Here is a 14025-nt window from a genome sequence, read left to right on the forward strand (position 1 = left end):
GCCTCACTGAAAGCCCCCTGCTGATTTAAGTAGCAAATGCCAATTATTATTACAGCTGGTTAGATTTGGGTACAAGTGTGAAGCAGTTGATCTCTTGAGAATTAAAATAATTTCCTTTCATACTCTCTAGGAAAAACATACTTAGAGTTGATTTCATAATGCTGTGAAAATACATTATTTGATAATATGTGTTATTAAATACACTTCACTTTTGAATCATTATCTTACCTATCTGTGGTTACTGGTCTTGGTTGTTTATCACTTGATTCATGATCTTGGCAGATCACCCAACCTCATTGGGCTTTTGTGTCTGCGTCTGTAAAATAGTGCTATTAATATCTTCTTTACTCCTTTACACAGCTGCAGAAATCAAATGTGGTAATAGATGTGAAATTGCTCTGATAGCATAAAGTGCTACTTAAGAGTACTATATCAGCTGGCGGTGTCACTCAGTGGTGGAGCTCTTACCTAGCAAGTGAGTCCCTGGGTTTGATCCCAAGTTCTGCAAAAATTAAGAAAAAAAATCAAACTATTTTCTTTGATGTTTTTGCCATAATTATTTGCAAGCCTGTTTTTTCTCTAATTTTCTATACACACTAATCTACTGAAAAGAACATACTGATCTTATAATCAGAAAAACCCACCTTGTTCACTTTGTAGTAGAGAGAATTAAGGAACCCTTTAATCCTTGTGTGAATCTCAGTTTCCTCTTTCATATGTGGGGTTAGTTATACCAGGATTGAGGTAAGAAACATGAAGATTCTTTGTGAGATCTACAGAGAATATTATAAATCTAAGGAATTATTTTTGTGACTTTTTAAAATTTCCAATAGATTTTCCCCTTGTTCCTTTTAACATTGTAGAAAAAGGGAAAAAGAGTTGAGTATTAAAAGCATGTTTGGAATAAAAATGTTGAGATTTTATTAGGGGATCTTAAAAGTCAGTGAGATTTGCACTGGGAATATTTGTGGAATGAATGATTTGAGACTCAGCAATGTAGAGGGATTCAGCAGAGATTCCCACATCATGTAGGGTGGACCAAAATGGTTTAAGTCAATGCTCTGTCCTTTGAAAAGTGAACATGTACAGAACACAAACTCATCAGTATTGGTGCAACAGGAAATGAAATGCCTTCCTCACAAGCTGGTCTTCACCCATTTAGAGCATGGGCTATTCTCTTATTCACCTAGTTATTGCTTTGAATAGCATTAACCTATTTTTCAATGCCTTAACATTTCTCACTTTGTGTTTTATACTCTTAGAGAACCACGTGTATTTATTTGATGGTAAAGATTATTCTAAAGAGCCCAGTAAGGAAGACAGAAAATCCTTTGAACCACTGGTGAATCTTCAGAAAAATCTTTTGGAAAAAAAAAAAAAAAAGTCAAGAGGGTCGGTTACTCCAAAATGAAGGCTGTGTAAGTGCTGTTAATTTGTGTGAGATCATAAATTCTTCCAAACTTTCTTTCTATAAAAGAACCAAAAATGATCCAGTATCAATTTTTTTTTTTGTTCTCTTAGGATGATTTAAGAAATAAGTGTCTCTTGAAATGTAACAAATTAACTGAACCCTAGTATAAAAGCTATGTAAAAATCTAGCATAAAAAACATTAATAAGGTGAGTACATTGTACAATTTAGTGTAGGTAAAAGCAGCCCTGTCCCTCTAAACCACCCCTAAAGGGATCACCATATTAAATCAAAATACCATATCCTGTTGTCAATAATCATGATTCTGATTCATTAAGAGAAGATGGCAATCACAAATGATTTATGTAATGTTCACAGTGTTTGGTGCTTAAAATGTACTTTCTAAATGGTATCTATCATTAAGATAATCATGCTAAAATTCTCTGTATTAAAATAAATTGTACATTATACAAAGTTTTATGTTTAAACTTTAAATGGTATCCTACAGTGTACGCTTTCAATCAAGGAAAAAATATCTATTTTGAATTACCCTATTGCTCATGAAATGAATCAAAGTGACTGTACTATCCATGCCAGTACTTTGGCTGAACTTAGAACTCAATGGCCACCATGCCAATGAGATTCATAATATGAACAGTAAATTGAAGTATCTTGCTGCCAGTGTCCACCACACAGGGATGCAGTGTTTTGTGAATGCCTAAGCATGTTGTCTCTGTACAGAGTCTTCTTAGGGATGAATGAAACTCATGGGGGAACAGGAAGTTCCTGACCTTCCTGGCTTTGGATCTTGTCCTTCCTACAGGTTCTTATCCCATGCCCCATGGAGGGATCTACCAAAAGGAAGAGGATTCTGAGCCCAGAAGAAATGGAGGAAAGACAGAAAGAAAGACAAGAAGCAGCAGCCAAGAGAAAGGGACTAATAGAGAAAAAGAATAGGGAAATGAAAGAAGCTGAACATAAGAAAAAGTATGTCTAGAGAATACTGTCATTTCCAGTGACATAGATATATTGGTCTCCTCCACTAGAATCACTTAAAAATTTAAAAACTTATCAATCTGCTAGTTCCTGTTGGTAACAGAATACTTTTTTTTTTTTTTTTTTCTGGACTACTGTTTGAACCCAGGGGCACTCTACCACTGATCTATTTCCCCAGTCCTTTTTTTTTATTTAAAACAGGATCTCACTAAGTTGTTTACTTGGCCTCCAACTTGTGATCCTCCTGTCTTAGCTTCCTGAGTAGCTAGGATCTCAAGTTTGCACCACCATACCTAGTTCCACAGAATACTTTTTTTAAAAGATTCAGCTTTAACATTTAGTCTATTTTAGTGAGAAGACTTGAGTGCCTAAAGCAAAGATGCTTTCTATTGAAACAAGAAATTTTAAATGATTTATTGTAGCTAATGTGGAAGGAACCATTTATTTGAACAGTCCATTTTAGTCATGTTCTTAAAAACAGGGACATTTGGTGGATGCTCATTATTGAAGTGTAATCAGGAGACAGGCTAATGAGTAAAACTTGTTTAATTACAAATGAGCAAAAATCTTTGCCAGGGTCCAGCCCTAGCAGGGGTCGGGGGTCCTAGGTTGATGGGAGGCTTCAGCATAGTGGAGAAACAGCACACAGAGACACCAAGTGTTCTGAGGCTGATTCTGAATCTTTATATTTCTGCCAGTCTGTTTATAGATATTTTTTCTTTAGTAATGATTATATCATTTTATGGTTAGTTTAAAACAAGAAAAACCTTCAAAAGTACAATCTATGCTTCTTCTCAAAGTACACATTCTCTCTGTATGACAGTCCAGATTAAAACAACCTTATTCCCAGCTAGATTAAAACAATCTGTCTCCCAGCTAAACTAAAAAAAAACTTGTATCCCAGCTAAACTGAGGGCACCATGATCTGCCAGCCTTCAATCTTCAGAACAAACACATCACTAGATATTCTGAGAAACCACCCCCACCATGAATTCCAGTGTTTAACAGTGAAAAGTTTTTACTATTATTAAAGGGCAAAGAAATCAATTTATAGTTAATATTTTGTCTATTCTAATTTTATATATTGGCAGACTACAATCTTATTCTGATTCTCAAAGAATTAGACTAAACATAGGAAAAGGCACAAGTTATATTTATGACTAACCTAAATGTTTTTATTATGTAAACTATCTCCAGAATCAACTATTAAACTAGGAAAGCTACAAAGGCCAAATGCCACATCCAAGCTCAGTGGAATGCCTCTTTATCCATCTATTATTATACTAAAGCAATCACAGTCTACTTTAATCTTGAACACAGCTACAATTGTTTATTTCATATATTTATTTATGTATTACTGCTAAATTTTCAGTGTGCACTATTTTGTGTCCCAATACAGTAAAACCTTCTTGATGTTTTCCAATAAGTTTCTAATGATATATTGATTATTATTAATAAAAAGCAACTACACATGGAGACATGCCACACCTATGGCCCCCAAGAGGGAGGACGGTCAACAGAATCATGTCAAGTGTTGAGTCTTCTATTCCAAAAGACCATGTCAAGTGTTGGACCCTCTACTCCAAGAGAGCCATGTCCAATGTTGGAGTGGAAGGAAATACACATGGCAAAACTTTAGTCAGGGTGAGTTTCCAATTACATTTTACTTGGTAGTTACTTGGTTTTTGTGAATAGCAGTGCAAAATGTGCTCCAAGGAGAGGTTAATTTTCTTTTCTCTCTTAAAGAATGGCTTGGTGGGAGTTCAACAATTACCAGTCCTTCTGCTTGCCCTCTGAGAAGAGCAAGTCTGAGGAACTTGAGGATGGGGAAGATGAGAGAGCTCCCTATTTGGATTATGATGACACAGACTCAACCTCCATCAAGTATGTTAGTGGTGATGTCACGCACCCTCAGACAGTGACAGAGGATGTTCTCATGGTGCACTGTATATGTATAAAAAATGGTGTGGGACAGGGAGTGTGTCTCAGTCTTTATGGTGCCAAGAAATTGAGATGAGTCTAAATCATGACTTAAGTGTGTTGGTCCCAGTGAAATGTCATATGGTCAAAAAAGCATGAATTGTAGAATCAGTAGACATGAATTTGACTCTTGGCTCTTTGGTTTACCTGAATGAGTTACCTACTTTCCCTAAGCATGAGCTTCCTAATCTATATTAATGGGATAAAATCTGTCTTATCCTCTGCATAAGTTCTTTAGGATGGTGAAATGAGGCTACCTTTTAGAAGAAAAATGCATTCTCTCAGAAACTCCCTGTGTTTCCCCCTCATAACCTCTGCATGTTCTGTATCCTCTGCAGGAGCCTTATTTTCTCTAGTCACATGAAGCATCATTTAAATGTCTGCATCTCAGAAAGGTCTTACCTGATCACCTCATATAGAACAGTTTACATGCCACCTCTTACTCTTTGTCCTTTTTCTACCCTACTTAGCTTTATCAACTCCTCATGTGTTAACATATACTTGTTTATCTCCTTGAATTAGAAAATAAGCTTAATAGAAGAGGATTGTGTATGTGTATATGTGCACTGCAGTAACTCCAGTACATAGATGATGTTTGACATGTAATACATGTAGACAAATATTTGTGGTATGAATGAGTATAAATACAAGGTGCTAACCCACTATGTTAATGAAAGCTTGAATGAGTCATTTAACCTTTCCTCTTCCTGACCTGTAAAATGGGAGTTGTATGCTATGATATTAACAGCACTTGCTCACAGTTATGTTCCCCCCACTCTCCACCCTTCCTTATTCACCTTCCCCAGAGTTATAGACCCACCAGAGATTTTTCTCATTCATAACACTCATTTTTTAGATGCCTTTCTGTTCCAATGACCAGGTATATCTTTCAGAAAACCTGAAAATATTTAAGAATTCAACTATGATTCTCCTAGGGGATCAGATATAGCTTTCCTTTCCTTTGAAAAATCATTCTTCTACAAGCCTATTTTGTGTGCTTTAGTTTCTCTAAATTGTGGGCTTGACTTTACATTTTATGATGAAAATTTTCTTTCTTCTGTCAGATGACTCTGGCCACTGGACAGAGGTGACTTATTCAGAGTTCTGGAAGCATTGTCAGCTGAGCCAAGAAAAGTATATGAGCTGGCATGGGAAATGAAAGGTAAGAAGAAAAAAAGAACAATGGAATAAGATAGGAGTGGACATTTAAGATGATATTGTGTGGGTAAACTACTGTTAGAAAAGGACTCAGAATAGCTGATTGTGATTGAATTCTATCATCAGCTAGTTTTATGTGACAGTGACCCCTTTCTTCCTGTTTTCTCATTTAAAGTTTGTAACTTCTCCTTCATTTGGAAAAGGGTTTTTTTTCCTTTTAGACTTTGAGGTGATTTGCAAAACTGAATATTTGCTCTCCCAAGATGTTTATGCCTATTAGTATCTGTAAATTAAGATGTTGAATTGGAAAAATATTATAAATAGGCTGTGAAAATAACTCTATTAAAATATTTAAGGTGGAAGTGATCTCTCTTGTTGCAGAACAGCCCTCATGTTTGCTCTGGAACACAAATCAGAACACATGGTTGAGATGCTTCTCCAGAATGTTATTGATGTCTCTGCTGCAGATAACTTTGGACAGATGGCATTAGCTTATGCTGCTGCTAGTGGTCATAGTTGGTGTTTACATTAAAATACTAATCAAACTTGATTGGAGGCTCGAAATAATAACAGCTGTTGCATTTCACACATGAGGTGAAATTTCATGGTACAGCTATGTATGAAACAATAGAGTAGTTCATCAGTCACAGTTCTGCAAGAATCTAGATGAGAAGTGGTGATGAGTGTCAGTTTTCTCCAAGGTTCCTTTCTTTCCTCTCCTCTCCTTTTCTTCCCTCATCTCCTTATACATGTTAGTGAATTGCTGTACCACACAAATGCATCATTAGCCAGTATCTTAGGGTTTTAGAGATTTTATCATCATGGTTCCCAGCCTTATCTCTGTCATTCCAAGTATAATTCCTGACCATGGGGTTTAAACTGTGTCACACTTTGATTTTCCTAATTAGCTGTTTGGGTCTTCAAATGCCCAGTTGAGCAGAAAATCTTTTTACTCTCCCCTGAAAATTAGCTTTTCCACCATCCTTTAATTTCTTGAGGACCCGAGGGTTTTCTTAAAGTCTAAGGAGTGTGCAGAGGATGTTTAAAATGCTTTTGTTTCTGTCAAATCTCTTGCTGTTTTGTTGCTCTGCAGTCTGGTGATGATTACATTTTACTACAAAATGCCCTTATTCATTCCAGTTGCTGAGTATCCATGAAAATACACACTTAGACTTAAAAGTACAAAAATATTTTAAGTTAGGGTTCAACCCTTATTTATGAAAGAAGTCCTTAATCTTAAGAGAAATTAACTGTTCAAGAAAAAAGAACTATTGTTTACAGGGACATGACATTTTCTGAGTTCAAGCTATTATCATTTAATATACGTACCTTATTGCCCTCAATGCATGATCATTACATCTTACTTTCTTCTTTTTTTTTTAATATAAGCTTGTGGGTGCAGTGGCATGTGTGTGTTCACCCCAGCTATTTGGGAGACTGCATGAGAATTGCTTGAAGTCAGAAATTCCAGACCAGCACAGACTTCATTGTGAAATCCCATCTCAAAAACAAGAGAAAATAGAACAATTTACAAATAATTGTCAAGTTAACAAAATGTCTGGGCTTACAAACTTAAACTGCATATTATAAAGTCTGATATTATGTTTTCTAAAACATTTTTATGTACTGAATATGGTTTTTGTTTTTCATAACAATATTAAAATTCTAATTTTATTAATATTACAAACATAGTTATAGAGAATTAATTGTTCAATATATGAAAGCAGAACCTAAAAATTCTGAAAATATCAACCCAGGTGAGATTTCTGAAAGTGAATTTTTCTTGGTATTCATGGCTCATATCAAAAAATAAGAGTATGCTGGGTGCAGTGTCAGCAATTATGTAATCTTGGCTGCTCAGGAGCCTGAGGCAGGATGATTGCAAGTTTAAAGCCTCAGCAACTTATTGAGGCCCTAAGTGACTCAGCAAGACTCTACCTCAAAAGTTACAAAAGGACTGGGATATCTTTCAGTGGTTCAGCTCCCCTGGATTCAATTCCTGGTGTAAAAATAAACAAATAGGAATAAGAATGTTTTTATGGCAAAGGAGTGTATATATATATATATATATATATATATATATATATATATATATGTATATTACATTCCTATTGTTCTTATTTACTTTTTTTTTTTCTTTTCTTTTTTTTTTTTTTTTTTTTTTGTGGTGCTGGGGATTGAACCCAGGGCCTTATGCTTGCAAGGCAAGCATTCTACCAACTGAGCTATATCCCCAGCCTTACTTTCTTAATGGTATAGAATTCATGATTATTTAACCAACGAATTGTAGAAAATTTATAATCTGAAATAATATTGTCTAAAGAAATTTATGTTAATTTAATTTTGGTTCCTAAAAATGTTATTATTTTTTGTATAAATAGAAAAAGTATTTCCAGATTATTATGTGTGTTTCCTCTACCTGGAGCTGTTGTGTGTCACAACAACATAAGAATTCTCTGATAATTGTTACTACTGCAATTGTTCCAGAAAAATTATTTGACACTTTATATTCCTGAATCTGCTAATAATTATTGCTTTCTGTTCATTTGCAACTTTTAGTTAAAATTACAGTCATGGGACCAACCTGTTTACTTTTAGGTATCAAATTTTGGAGAAATCCTATGGTTCTTCCTAGCATTTGAGAAGTACAAAAGGTATGGGACATAGAATTCTTAATTCATTAATTGCCTGTCAGAAATATAATTAGTATCTGTTATGAAAATTCTCCATATATAGAACCAGAGGAATACTCTGTAACCAAAGAATCCAGTTGTACACATTTAATCTTTTATATTTTCTATTGTTGATTAAATAAACATTTTCTTCTCTTCTTTAATAGTGGCCTGGAAATTCTACACATGACCATTTATACTAGTAGGATTTTCACTATATTTAAATAGCTAGTATGCTAACTGGTTAGAAAATGAAAATGAAAGGAATAAAGATTTTTTTGAGTGTTCCAGTCTGGGATAGAAAATTATTCCTAACTACTTCATTTTTAAATCATCATGATTGAATTTGAAAGTGCCTGTGCTATTATAACCTGTTATTTACTAATTAAGCAGCTATCATTAATAGAAGTTGACTCTTTGTCCCATGTTCCCATAATTAATAAGTGCCAGGCCTGCACTTAGACTGTAAGCTTGCCTGACTGACAATTCCATTGTATCCTCCACTGTATAGGTTGATGCCCATGCAGAACTAGAATCAAGATGCAGATATATAGGCATCAATTCAGAAAGGCAAAATCAGCTGTATGTTAATTCTTATTCCTTATTTAGCTGAGCAGCCTGCTTATAGAGTTTTAGGAAAATTCTCACACATTTTCTTCATAAACAAGATCAGGCTAGTTCTGACAGAGAAATTATTTTACTGAAGTCAAGAATATCTTTGTGTAGACCATGTTATATTAGATATATTAACTCTCCTATAGAGATATATCTACTTTGCAATTTTCCAGTTTGGCTACCTTCAATACCTACCTGAACATTGTTTCTGTTTTTAAGAGGTTACATTTCCCTTCAGGCTACTATTTATTTTTAGTTTTATGAAGAAATTTTCCTTTATACCATTTTTTCTTTTTCTATGATTAAAATCTTTCTTGAATTTTATGTTTACTTTCTGTTGTGCTCTCTTGCTGTTTCTTTTTTCTTCTGTCAATTGAATATTCTTTTCTTCTATTGACTGAATCCAAATCTCAGCAAATTCCATAATTTTGAGAAATTTTAATGACTAATCAGTGTACCCAGTCATCCTTCAATATGTGTTTGACATGGTGGCCAAATGATGGTCATGATGGTGAACCTTAATTATAGGTATTAAAGGGACTTTTTTGAGTTTTGAAAGTGGTAGCAATGAGATTTGAACTGAGGCTCCTCAATTCTAAACTCAGTGCTTCTCCTGATTATCACTGTGTAGCGAATGTGTTTATCACAGACATAACAGGGAGGAGTGACTGTAAAAATCAACTGAAGTGGGTAAAAATGGGATTACTAAGTGAGCCCAGTAGTAGAGTATCAGATTGAAACTAACCAAGGGAAGGGCAAGACCGAGGGGAAACATCACTGCATTGGATAGAAATAAGGGTTATATAAAATAGACCAAAACCTTGGAGCTTATGACCAGTTTGATTAACACAAAACAGATAATCAGGACATAGAGTATGGGATGCTCTCTAGAAAGGCATATTAAAATAGAATTCGAAAGAAGTTCTGATAGCCCCATTATACTCATGTTTTTTTAATTGGAATAAGTGACAAATTCAAATTTCTGTTGAAAGATATTAAAATAATTTGAGACACTGGAAAAGTTTCCAGAGTTTACAGTGATGTGAGAGTGACTTTAGAGACTAAAACACTAGGGATTAGAATCTGTTGAATACATGGATCTATGGTCTCTAGCAGGTGGCCATTCTCCCTCCACTTCTTTTCCCAACTTACTGATGTCCTTCCCATGTATATGTGTGGTAGATCATGGTAGATCATGGAGATAACTGATGGGCAAGCATTGAAGAGGTTCAGTTCTGTAGTTGGTAATGTGTTTTATGCTAAGACCTGTGATTGAAACCCATTTTGTTATTCCAGAATCAGAAAAAAACCTTGTAACTTGCATAGACAACTTTCAGGACTGCTAATTGGTGATTTTACTGTAATATAGGAATCTTTTCCTGGAAATAAGAAAGTTCTGTGGTATATATACACAATGGAATGTTATAAAGCTGTAAAGAAGAATAAATTATGGCATTTGCAGGCAAATGAATGGAATTGGAGAATATCAGACTAAGTAAAATAAGCAATCCCAAAAAACCAAAGGTCAAATTTTCTCCGTGATCAGTGGATGATAATACAAATAGGTGTGGGGGCATTGGGGATAAGAGAAGAATGGAGGAACTTTAGAATATGTAGAGGGAAATGAGAGGAGGGAGGATGTGTGGGTATGAAAGATGGAATGAGACAGACATAATTACCTTGTGTACATGTATGATTACACTAATGGTGTGAATCTACATCGTGTACAACCATATAAACAAAAAGTTGTACCCCATTTGTTTGTGTACAATGAATTAAAATGCATTCTAGAAAAATTAAAAGATATTAAACAAAGAAATAACAAAGTAGCAATCAGTGCTGTAGAATTAACTTTTTAGAAAGGATGTTTGAAGGCTACTTCTAATTTGTCATTTTAAATTACATTTTGGTAGCATAGATTGAACCCAGGGACACTTTACCACTGAGTACATGCCCGGCCCTTTTCTTTCTTTAGTCTGAGATAGTCTCACTATGTTGTTGACTCTGGCCTCAACTTTGCCATCCTCCAGCTTCCCAAGTAGTTGTCATTATAGATGTGCACCATCCTGCCCTGTGCTGCTTTGCCATTCAGAAGGTTTTGTTTTCAGAGTGCCTTATCAATATTTTAAATACTTTTTTGCTCATCCAGGTTGTTGTGCATGAGTTTCTGTTGTAATCTTATTTTGAACTAATAAAGACTAGGTCACAGATTTTACTGCACAGTATTTTGTTTTATTTAATTTACATTTAAATGAGTATATTATCTTTTCTTCAGAAAGATCTTGTATGCTTAAATGCTTTTCCTCTTTTTTATTCATTTAATTTATTTCTTTAATGTCATGTCACATTGATTTTATGTCATTTCATTTTATGGTGCTGGGTATTGAACCTCAGGCCTCCCACATGATAGGCAACTGTTCTACCACTAGTTATTCCTCCATCTTTCTTTATATTCTTAATATCCAGCTTAATTTTTTTGAAGTCTCTCCATGGAAAGGAACTGTTGAGAGTTACTGTTAAAAGACAGGAAAGTAAAGTATTGAGCTACCTCATGAGCCAATAGAGGGATAAGTAATATAAAGGTGTCCATGATACAAGTTAATATATGGCAAGTCTCAAAAGATAATAAAATCAGTACATAAGTGTTCTTGTATACTTTATAAAAATTGTCCCATTTAGGTTTCATGAAAACTCTAGTAGGCAGGTATTATCATTCATTTTGCTAATGAGGAAATTAAATGATCAGTTATCCCAGTAAGGCAGAGCAGACATTCAAATCCCAGCACTTGGTGCCATGGCTCTTCTTTCTAAGAGCTTCTCTGAGTATCTAGAAGCACTGGAGTGTCACCTTATTCTGCAGAAATACATTTTTATATCTCAGTCTATTCTGAATGCATTTCTGAGTGGAGTAAAGAACCTTAGTAACAAAGGGATATTTATAATGTTGACTTATAGTAGGAATCCCACAACACAGGTATATTCTTTAAGTATATTTGTTAAGGTTATATTTCTCCATTATTATATTGTACATTTAGAAAATAATTTTCTTTGCTGAGTTATTCAGCCATCTTTATTCATTGAACCAATCCACCTCACTTGGCCTTCTGCATTGAATAAGCATTTTTAGATGTTCATGCTTATACAAACCTGTGTCTAGTCCTTCCAAAGGAATAGGATTAATCTACTTTAAATGGTACTATAGTATGGACACTCAGAACCTATGTCATAACCACTGTCCAACCTCACTGGGACCCTATCTACTTTTAATCTTTAGTTGCATCCCCTGCTTCCACTGCCCAGTGCTCTCCTTGGACTTCCTGCCCTCTCTTTGGACCCCCAGATCACTCTTCACCTGCACCACTCTCATTAGGTAAATGGCAGTAGGCATCTCTGTTACTCTGAATTTTTTCTGTAGCCTTGGAGGAAGAAGCCTTCCTTTTTGTAGGCCAGCCTCTACACAGATCTTTATTTGAATTTTTCAGGAATTGTTCTTCTTTATCCACTGTTTTGCTTGACCTACTTAGTTTTACAAGTACAAAAACAATGCTGTGGGATTCCATAATGTTACATACAAAATTAGAAGTTAAAAATTGTATAACTTATACTTCATTGTCTTTTTGCATGTTTTCACATTTTAAAAGGATATTCCAATATTTAGATCTTTTAGTTATTATACAAGTATTTTTTCAGCATAGTATTTATCACTTTATCACCATTATTGGATATTTAGTTATTTTCAGTTTTTTTGCTACTATAAGTATTACATCTTAGAATATCATCCAGTCATTTTCCATATTTGGATTGTTTTTAACAACTTTCTACTGATCTTCTTTAGAAATTGCTATCATAACCTACTATACTACAAAACATGCTGGCAGTAGCTAGGAATGACCTCTATGCTAACAAGTCCAGTGGCAGCATCTTCCTGAACATATCTCTGATTCTGTTCACCACCCCTCCATTTTAAAGTCTCTTGCTTTTTCTTATGGGTTTGAATCTTAGCTCTACCTTTATTATCTCAACCTATTTACCTAACCTTTCTGAATTTTAGTCTCCTTTTTGGCACAATTATGGTTGCTTATCTTATTCTTTTGGATTAAATAACACATAAAGCCACAAGCACAATGTCTGGTACATAGTACAAGATTATAAATGTATCCTTTTCTGTCTCTGGCCCCTTACTTCTGGCATAGATCTTTCTCATCTTGGCAAAAGGAAAAGAAAAGTACTTAGTAACCTCATAGATAGGAAGATCATGATTCCAGGTATATTTCTAACAGAGTGAGATTACTGTTAGTCTTTCTAACAAGTCACAATTTTGTAGTAAGATGTGGTTATGAGAAATGTGTTTGAGCTACCCAAAAATGAATGTTTGTATTTTTTCTCACAGCTTCACATGGAGTATTCTTGTTATGGATGAAGCTCACAGATTGAAAAAACAAAGTTCTCTGCTGCATAAGACACTTTCAGAGGTAAACCCAGAGGATAGTCTTAGTTTTTATATAACCCTCCTTCATTTTTAAATTAATTTTATTTTTAGAGCAAGTTAGGTTTCCAACAAAATTGAGTAGAAGGTATAGAGAGTTTCCATATGTGCCCTGTCCCTTTACAAACATGTTTCCCCCATTCTTCACATCTCCTTGAAGAGAGATGTTAAAACTAATAAACCTGCATTGACACATCAGAATAACCCAGAGTCCATAATTTATGGAATCACTTTTGCTATTGCACATAATTTGAGTTTGGAAAAACCAGTATTAACATGTATTAACCATTATAGTATCACACATAATGGTTTCACAGGCTTACAAATCTTATATCCCACGTATTCATTGTTCTTTCTCCCCTCTAACTCCCCTTTGAAAACATGTAGTTTAGGTCTGTACATAGTCAACTAAATTGATATGTTTTTAGACAGATATCTGCAGGACTAAATGAACCTGTTTTGGGGATTTAGGGGTAGTGACAAAAGTAGTATTGAATATGGCTAATTACTTTTCCTTTCTCTTTTATATAGGAGATAATATTTACTAAAATTCAGTTATCAAATGAGCAAGACCCTACTCCAATAAAATACATTGTTTTTTTTTTTTTTTTTTTTTTTTTGGAGATGTTTCAACTCTCTTTTGAGTGTCTTTAATTTCCTGGCAAAAGTGATCTTATAGTTCTGCCTGCAGTCCCAGATGTATTGACAT

The 14025-nt window shown here is 34.6% G+C and overlaps 1 long non-coding RNA gene and 1 pseudogene across 2 annotated transcripts in view; one reads left to right on the forward strand and one right to left on the reverse strand.

Moving 5' to 3' along the window:
• Positions 1–5823, forward strand: part of LOC306646454 (chromodomain-helicase-DNA-binding protein 1-like) — a 30164-nt pseudogene extending 24341 nt beyond the window's left edge. Inside the window, exons 4-8 of the transcript in view lie at positions 1263–1418; positions 2233–2396; positions 4152–4357; positions 5450–5547; positions 5765–5823. The product of the transcript in view is annotated as a chromodomain-helicase-DNA-binding protein 1-like (transcript). The remainder of the gene's footprint in view (positions 1–1262; positions 1419–2232; positions 2397–4151; positions 4358–5449; positions 5548–5764) is intronic.
• Positions 1–14025, reverse strand: part of LOC306646644 — a 982690-nt gene that overhangs the window by 349670 nt on the left and 618995 nt on the right. The gene's annotated exons all lie outside the window — the stretch shown is intronic.

Source organism: Sciurus vulgaris, assembly GCF_902686455.1.
Source record: "Sciurus vulgaris genome assembly, chromosome: 16".
Lineage (NCBI taxonomy): Eukaryota > Metazoa > Chordata > Mammalia > Rodentia > Sciuridae > Sciurus > Sciurus vulgaris.